The sequence below is a fragment of the Apium graveolens genome, chromosome 8, assembly GCF_009905375.1.
Source record: "Apium graveolens cultivar Ventura chromosome 8, ASM990537v1, whole genome shotgun sequence".
Classification (NCBI taxonomy): domain Eukaryota; kingdom Viridiplantae; phylum Streptophyta; class Magnoliopsida; order Apiales; family Apiaceae; genus Apium; species Apium graveolens.
In genome coordinates this window covers 250,581,156-250,589,252 of record NC_133654.1, presented here as the reverse complement: position 1 = coordinate 250,589,252, position 8,097 = coordinate 250,581,156, and the positions used below count along the sequence as shown (strand labels likewise).

Here is an 8,097-nt window from a genome sequence, read left to right as displayed (position 1 = left end):
CTTTGGCATAAAAGAGCATGGTTTTTGCACATAAGCTTCAACTCCTCCAATTCAGATTTTTCATTCGAAGATAGACCTACATCATGAGTTTGTTGTTGAAGTTGGAGTTGTTGTCTTGGTGCAAATTGTTGCTGAAAACCAGGAGGGTTGAATTATTTTTCTCCAAATTGCTGGAACGGTTGTTGCATCGCATTCTGATTGTTGCTCCATCTGAAGTTAGGATGATTCCAGTTGTCAGGATGATAAGTGTCTGGAACTGGTTGCTGCGATCTCAGAAAGTTGCTCACAAACTGAGCTGAGTCACTAGATATAGCGCATTGCTCCGTCACATGCGGACCTGCACACAGCTCACAAACACTAATTATCTGCTTAACATCATAGTTAGCCAGATAATCGATCTACATAGAAAACGCCTTTAGTTGAGCAGTGATAGCCATAGTTGTATCCACTTCAAGAACTCCTGCTACCTTTCCCTGTGGACATCTCTGGGTTGGATACTGATATTCATTAGCAGCCATCAGTTCAATTAGATCATAAGCTTCCTCATAGCTCTTTTCCCATAATACTCCGCCTGATGCTGCATCGAGCATAGGTCTGGACTGTGCTCCCAACCCATTGTAAAAACAATTGATGATCATCCAATCAGGCATTCCATGATGAGGACACTTCTTAAGCATCTCCTTGTAGCGCTCCCAAGCTTCACATAGAGATTCTCCCGTTTGCTGCACAAATTGAGTAATAGCATTCCTGAGTGTAGCTGTCTTCGCCATAGGGAAGAATTTAGCAAGAAACTTCTGAGCAAGATCTTCCCAAGTAGTAATCGAACCAGCTGGTAGAGAGTGTAACCAGCTCTTAGCCTTGTCCCTCAGAGAGAATGGGAACAGTCTCAGCTTCACAGCATCTTCATAAACACCGTTGAACTTGAAGGTGTCGCAGATCTCAATGAAATCCCTAATGTGCATATTGGGATCTTCAGTTGGAGAACCCCCAAACTGGATTGAATTCTGCACCCATTGAATTATGCCAGGCTTGATATCAAAGGTATTAGCTATGATAGTTGGCCGGAAAATGCTAGATTGAATGTCATTGATCTTGGGTTGAGAAAAATCCATCAAGGCTTTCGTTCGTGCTGCTGGATCTCCCATTGTACTGAGAAACACAAACAAATAAACCGTGAGAGTAAAAGAGTCCGAGTCAGTGAACTTTAACGACCACTGATGACAAGCACATAAACTAAACAATTAACACTGATTCCCCGGCAGCGGCGCCAAAAATTTGTTAAGGCAAAAACACGCGCTAAAATTCACGCAAGTATACGCGTTCGAAAGTAGTATAAGATATAAATCAGATTCGTTCCCACAGAGACTAATTTAGGTTAAGTTCAATTTATGCACCTATGCAACAATGTATGGTTATCGCTAAATGCTAAGATAAATAACAAATTGGGGTTGTTTATAATTAAGAATTAAACTAACAATTATAACTAAGAGAGTAAAGAGGGTTGTATATTATATGAGACAAACATGGGATTCTAACTTCATTAAATATTTCATTCAATAGCATTTTTATTCTTAACCTTAGCATGTAATGGTGATGACACTAATCGGATAACATGAAACTAGTAAGCGCCAACTTTTATTGTACGAATACCCTACTACCAGACATCCACGAAAGAGATAGAAGTTGAATAAACACCAATTATACTTAGTCCTTATATGTCTATAAGAATTGAAAATATAACGGTTTAATGCACAAATTATCTATCGTGATTACATAGGGCAAGTAAGATGGCTAAAATTACCTACGAATCATGCATAACAAATACATGAACCTATGCTAGCATGGCAAGTTCTAAACCTCTATATTCATTATCGCTTCAATAGAGATTAACACACTATCTTATATGTTAGCTATGCACATAAGACGAATAAGCACAACTAATACCAGGATATCAATCAATCACCACACACTAAGGTATCAGAACAAATTAACTATTGAAATCCATAAGTAAATCCGCTAGAATCCCATTACAACGATTATTTCATAATCGAACTCATCGTCACCATGGGTTCCAATGAAAGCATGGTATAAATAAGGTCTTAATAAACTAAATAATAATCAAAGTACGAATAAACGAGATCTAGGTTCAACAAGAACGAAAACGAGCATCCAAAGTTATAACTAATTCAAAGAATCACAAGTTGAAAACAAGATCTTCTTTTTCGGAGTTGTTTTGTGCTTCTAGGTCTTCTCCTTGATCTCCCAATCTTCCCGAATGATTAAAACCCTTTTTTTTAAGTATATATAAGCCCATATTGGACCTAGACCCTTAAAATCGTCAAATTCCTCTCAAAAAAGGTTTTTTCAGCGAAATCAGCGAAGTCAGCCGCGCATCAGCACGCGGCTGCCTAGCACCAGCAGGCGGGCGCCTGCAGCCTGTGCCTGCAGCCTGCGCCTGCAGCCTGCGCCTGCAGCCTTTTTGGAAAATTCTGATGAATCTTATTTTGCCCATATCTTGAGTTCTACTCGTCAGAATTAGGCGATTCAACTGTCCACGCGAAGCTAATAAGATTCTCTACAACTTGACAATGGCCTTGGCTTCCGAATCTGATCGCTTTTCATCATATTTCCTTTAAAAACTCCTTTCTTCATTTAACTGATACCTGAAATGCAATAATATAAAAACACATCAAAATACCAACAACTTGAGTCCAAAACACCGATTTAAGCTTGTAATAAAGCGTTCCAAGTGGATATAAAATCCACTTATCAAATATTTCAACAATCGATCCACTACCACCAACACAGTGTCAAAACCCTTAGACACTGGCAATCCCTCCACAAAATCGAGGGAAATATCCTCCCACACTAGCAAGGGATTTGGCAGGGGTTGAAGTAAACCAGCTGGGCTCTGCTGTGAGACTTTTGCTGTTGGCATATGACGCAACGCTGCACAAATATAGTGACATCCTTTCTTATTCCCTTCCAGTACCATTCAGCGGCCATACGCAAATATGTTTTGAGTTCCCCTGCGTGTCCTCCTTGCGTAGAGCTGTGATATTCGTGCAGCAAGGCTGGTATGATTGATAATTTACAGGGTATCACCATTCTGCCCTTTGTACATTAATTTTGTGCCCATGATAGTGAAACCCAAATGTTCCTTTGAGTTAGTTTGCAGCTCCTAAATGATTTATTGAATCTCTTCGTCAGCTGCAATTTCTTTAACCAATTCCTCCCATAATACACCATGTTTTGAGACCATGGAATTCAGTACAATCTCGCATGTTATTTTTCTTGATAAGGCATTTGCAACTCTATTCGCTGTCCCCGCTTTGAATTGAACCTCAAAGTCGTACCCCAAGAGCTTCGTAACCCACTTCTGATATTCAGGATTTATTTCTTAATGTTGTGTCAGAAATCGTAGGCTCTGCTGGTCAGATCGCACCACGAAATGACGCCCCAGTAAATAGTATTTCTATTTTAATATTGCCAAGCATATTGCTATCAATTCCTTCTCATAAATAGATTTCAGCCGTGTCCTCGGGTCTAACAGCTTGCTGAAGAAAGCTATGGGCCTGTTATGTTGCATGGGCATGACCCCTATACTGTATCCTGAGGCGTTTGTCTCGACAATGAATACTTGATTGAAATCTGGCATAAGAAATATAAAGGGTGAATCATTGTCATTTTCAGATTTTCAAATGTTGTTGTTGCCTTGTCCGACCAATCAAAATTATCCTTTCGAAGTTGCTCGATCAAGGGGCCTGCCATTTGGGCATACCTTGCCACAAATTTGTGATAATACCCGGTTAACCCGAGAAATCCCCTTAGCTCCTTTAGATTTCTAGGGGTAGGCCATTCAAGTATGACTTGTACTTTCTCCAAATCCACCGCTACTCCCTCCTGAGAAATCATATGGCCTAAATACCCCACTTTGCTTTGTCCGAAGGCGCATTTTCTGAAGTTTGCATAGAGGGAGTGTTTAACCAGCTTCCCCAAGACACACTTGAGGTGAGTTTCATGAGCTGCCTCGCTGGGGATGTACACGAGGATATCATCAAAAAAACCAACACAAATTTTCTTAGATACGGACGGAACATGTCGTTCATGAGGGATTGGAATGTGGTTGGAGCGTTTGTCAATCCAAAGGGCATTACTAAGAATTCGTAATACCCAACATGCGTCCGAAATGATGTCTTGGGTGTGTCCTCGGGTTTAAATCAAATTTGATGGTAGCCCGAGCGCAAATCTATTTTGGAGAACACCTTTGTCCCATGGAGTTCGTACAACAACTCATCGGTAACAGGAATTGGGTATTTATCGGGCACAGTCTCCTTGTTAAGCGCCCGATAATCCACGTAAAATCTCCAAGACCCGTCCCATTTCTTCACCAAAAGCACAGGGCTGAAATAGGGACTATTTGAAGGCTTTATAATTCCAGCAAGTAGCATTTCTTCAATCAACCTTTCAATCTCGTTTTTCTGGCATTAAGGGTAACGGTAGGACCTTACCCCTACAGGATCACTTCCTTTTTTGAGAATGATTGAGTGTTCATGGTTTCTGATCGGTGGTAAGCCCGTAGGCTCCCTGAAAATTCTCTCATGTGTATGACCTTTGTAAAAGCACTGGGAATTTCGGGCTTGGGCTTCTGCACTGCGTTGTTCATCGAATTGATTTCTAACATGTTAAATTCCACTTAGTACCCCCTCCTTTTCGCAACATCTTTAACATGGATTTTAACGAAACCTGAGTCTTAATGAGTGTTGGATCCCCCACCAGTGTCACGGCCTCGCCATTTAATTCAAATTTCATCATTTGGGTTTTCCAATTGATTAAAATCATTCCCAACTTTTCCATCCATTGAATTCCCATTATGATATCCGACCCTCCCAACTTTAAGGGTAAGAAATCCTCAATAACTTCTACTCCTCCATCTAATTGCAAAAAAAACTCATCGACACAACCCTTCGCCTCTAATATCCTCTCCTTTTCTTAAGGATACCCCAAAACCCCCAGCTTCTTTTGAGATAGGAATCCCTACCAAGGCCACGATATCCAACGATATGAAGTTGTGTGTAGCCCTGGGATCAATCATCATCAGCACTTCATGTTTATTAATTAAGCCCCTGAGCTTTATCATCTTAGGATTAGAGACCAATGAGTGAGTTTAAGTATAACTCGGTGATTGCCTCTTCGGCATGTGTGACTGGTGAGCCCCCATCCTCTGTTTCAATGTCTCCGTCTTCGTCTTCTTCAATAAGCATCACGCTTAATTCTTTCTTTTTGCATCTATGCCCCATTTTGTATCACACCTGTAGCATAGTCCTTTTGCTCTCCTCTCTTGAAGTTTCTTCTCCTTGAGCCTCTTTACTTCTCCTGTGGACCCTGTAGCACTGGTCACCGATTTGGGGCTCTGAGCAGTATTGTTTGAATCTGGAGATCCTGGCCTCCAATGTCGTGACCCGGGTGGGCTAAAAGGACCCAAGGAGTTTGGGGAATGGTGGAGGACCCTTTGCTATATATTGAATATGCCCCACTACCAGAACGAATTTTCCCCACCTCTTCGCGAACTGGTCACCTGGTTTTTCTCCTCCACCCCCACTACAAGCTCCATGACTTGTTCCAGACTTACAGGATGCAACATACACACCTCCACCTTAATATCCTCCCTTAGACCATATATAAACTGCCCTAGCAACACATCTTCAGAAAGACCCTCTAAGTGTGCTGCAGTTTCATAAATCTCCGTTTATATTCCTTCACTGTCGTGGTTTGCATTGTAGCTAACCATTGCTCGTAAAGCGATCCTCTACTCACGGATCTAAACTGTCTCAGACAAACATACGCAAATCCACCCACCTTCGAATGGGGTGACGTTTATTCTCCCATTGATACCACCTTAAGGTCTCCCCTTTCATTGCTACTGCGACTGCTTCCAACATCTCATCTTCCGACATATGGTAGAAATTGAAATAGCGCTCTACTCGCAGCACCCAACCATCAGGATCTTTTCCGTCAAATATAGGCATATCCAACTTACAATACCTCCAATTTCCAGTACCTACCCCTGTACCACCTCCAATAGCACTACCACCCTCCATCGATCTGCCTCCTCCAAACCCTAAATCATATCATGCATACATCTGTGAGCATGGGCCCATAGGTGTTGAAACCATCTGGCTAATTACTTGCGATGTACAACCTCCCATCTTCTCACCCTGACCCACCTTCTTTCCGGCCAATGCGGTTCGCACCTCCGCTTGAAACTGAAGTTGTTCATTCCTCATTGTGTTTATCCATGATTCATGATGTTCACAACTCCGATTAATTCGCCGTTCCAACAGCCCCGACATAGTTTCAAACTCCGCCCCAAACTTCTTAGCCACCATCATTTGCCCTTCTATTACAACCTCTGTCAACGACTGCTTCATGGCCTCAACCGCCTTATCTATCGTCTTTGATACCAGATCTTTCATCGTCTCCTCCATTTTTGTAAACTTCTCATCGATTGTATTCATTCGTTGTGTCGCCGTTGAATGCCCCATCAGATCTAATGCTCTGATACCACTTGTGGTGTTTTAACTTAATATTTAGGATATATTCGACTTAAACAAGGATAAACTCGAATGTTTGATTACCGAATTGAACGATTACAAGGATATCTGGCTTTCGAGAGCTTAGTGTTCTCCTAGGATTTTAAAAAGAAACTCAATATAATATAATTCAATACCCTAATTTCCCCTTTCTGCCCCCTACAATACTCCCCCTTTTACTTTAGTCATTCTTTCTCCTTTTTACCCTTTAACGACTTGCATTGACTTTTGTTGACAATTGACTTTTTTACCCTTGCTCTGTTTTCTTGGGTATGTAATTAGACTCTTGTCCGGACGAGGCATCACATTGACATAACCAGATTTCTTGATACAATATATCAAACTTTCACTTGTAATTTTAGAAATATCAAACAAAATTTTATACACTATCCTAATTTTATTTTATCCGGACCTGATACATTTAACAATGTACGTGCAGTCTGTACACATTGTGTAATCATTAGATCACGATGTAATGTCTATACAAATTATTTATTCGTTATATTTTTTTAATATTAAGAGGACAAGAATGAGCTTGGAGCTGTGTTTGTAGCTCATTGCTTGGTTTGCGGTTATTGTTAATTACTGCATTATTATGGGGTCATTTTTTTATTGCTTATATAATTATAATCACATACATATATATTGATTAGTTCCGGATCCGGACAGGCTTGACATATCGAATTTGAATTTGATTTGATTAAATTCATATTCATATATATTAAATTTTGTGGGATTGGATTCAGATTTGCTTTCAAAGTTTTAAAAACATAAATCATATCTAATCCGTTAGGATTTCGAATTATCAGTCTAATTTCCGGATCCAATTAAACTTTTTAAGATTAATAATAGTATTAATTTAACACGGTAAGTAGATAACTGAGGGTGAAGGACAAATTTAACCTATTTTTACACAAAATTAACAAAAATGACCAATTTCTGAAAAGTTGACCAACTTTAGCCGATGGGATACCCAAATGTCAGTGAAGTATCCCATATATGAAATACCCAACTACCAGTGGAGTATTTTATACGAATTGGGATACTCAACTGGCAGTGGAGTATTCAATCGGCTTTCCAGTGACTATTTTGGTTAAAAAAATTCAAAAAATGGTTATTTTTGTCATGTCATTTTTTCGATAACTGATGCTCATAAAGAATCTTCGGTGGTAAATTTTGGTTTTGATTCGTTTTCGTATGAATCATAAAGGATCAGCTATGAATTATGAGAGTAGTCAGCATCAAGTTCCTCGTAAATGGTTTGACAAAAAGCTCGAACTACTTAAAAAATGTAGGTACAGATTATATTACAACAGCTACACAACGGCATTTGCAAGTTTCAAAAAAAGAAAGCTCATACTAATTCATAAACTTAAACAAGCAACAAGAAATAAAGTATAATGCATACATATCAATAGAAAGTGCATCTTATTACTATCATCTAAACAAGTAGATCAAAAAGCTTTCAAGGGTTTTAGTTTTTTAACTCCAAATTTATTGATGA

The 8,097-nt window shown here is 39.7% G+C and overlaps 1 non-coding gene across 1 annotated transcript; it reads left to right on the top strand.

The window, feature by feature from the left end:
* The first annotated feature begins 648 nt into the window (after positions 1–648).
* LOC141681972 (small nucleolar RNA R71) lies at positions 649–755 on the top strand. The gene has a single exon (XR_012559376.1). It is a non-coding gene; the product is annotated as a small nucleolar RNA R71 (small nucleolar RNA).
* The last annotated feature ends 7,342 nt before the right edge of the window (positions 756–8,097 follow it).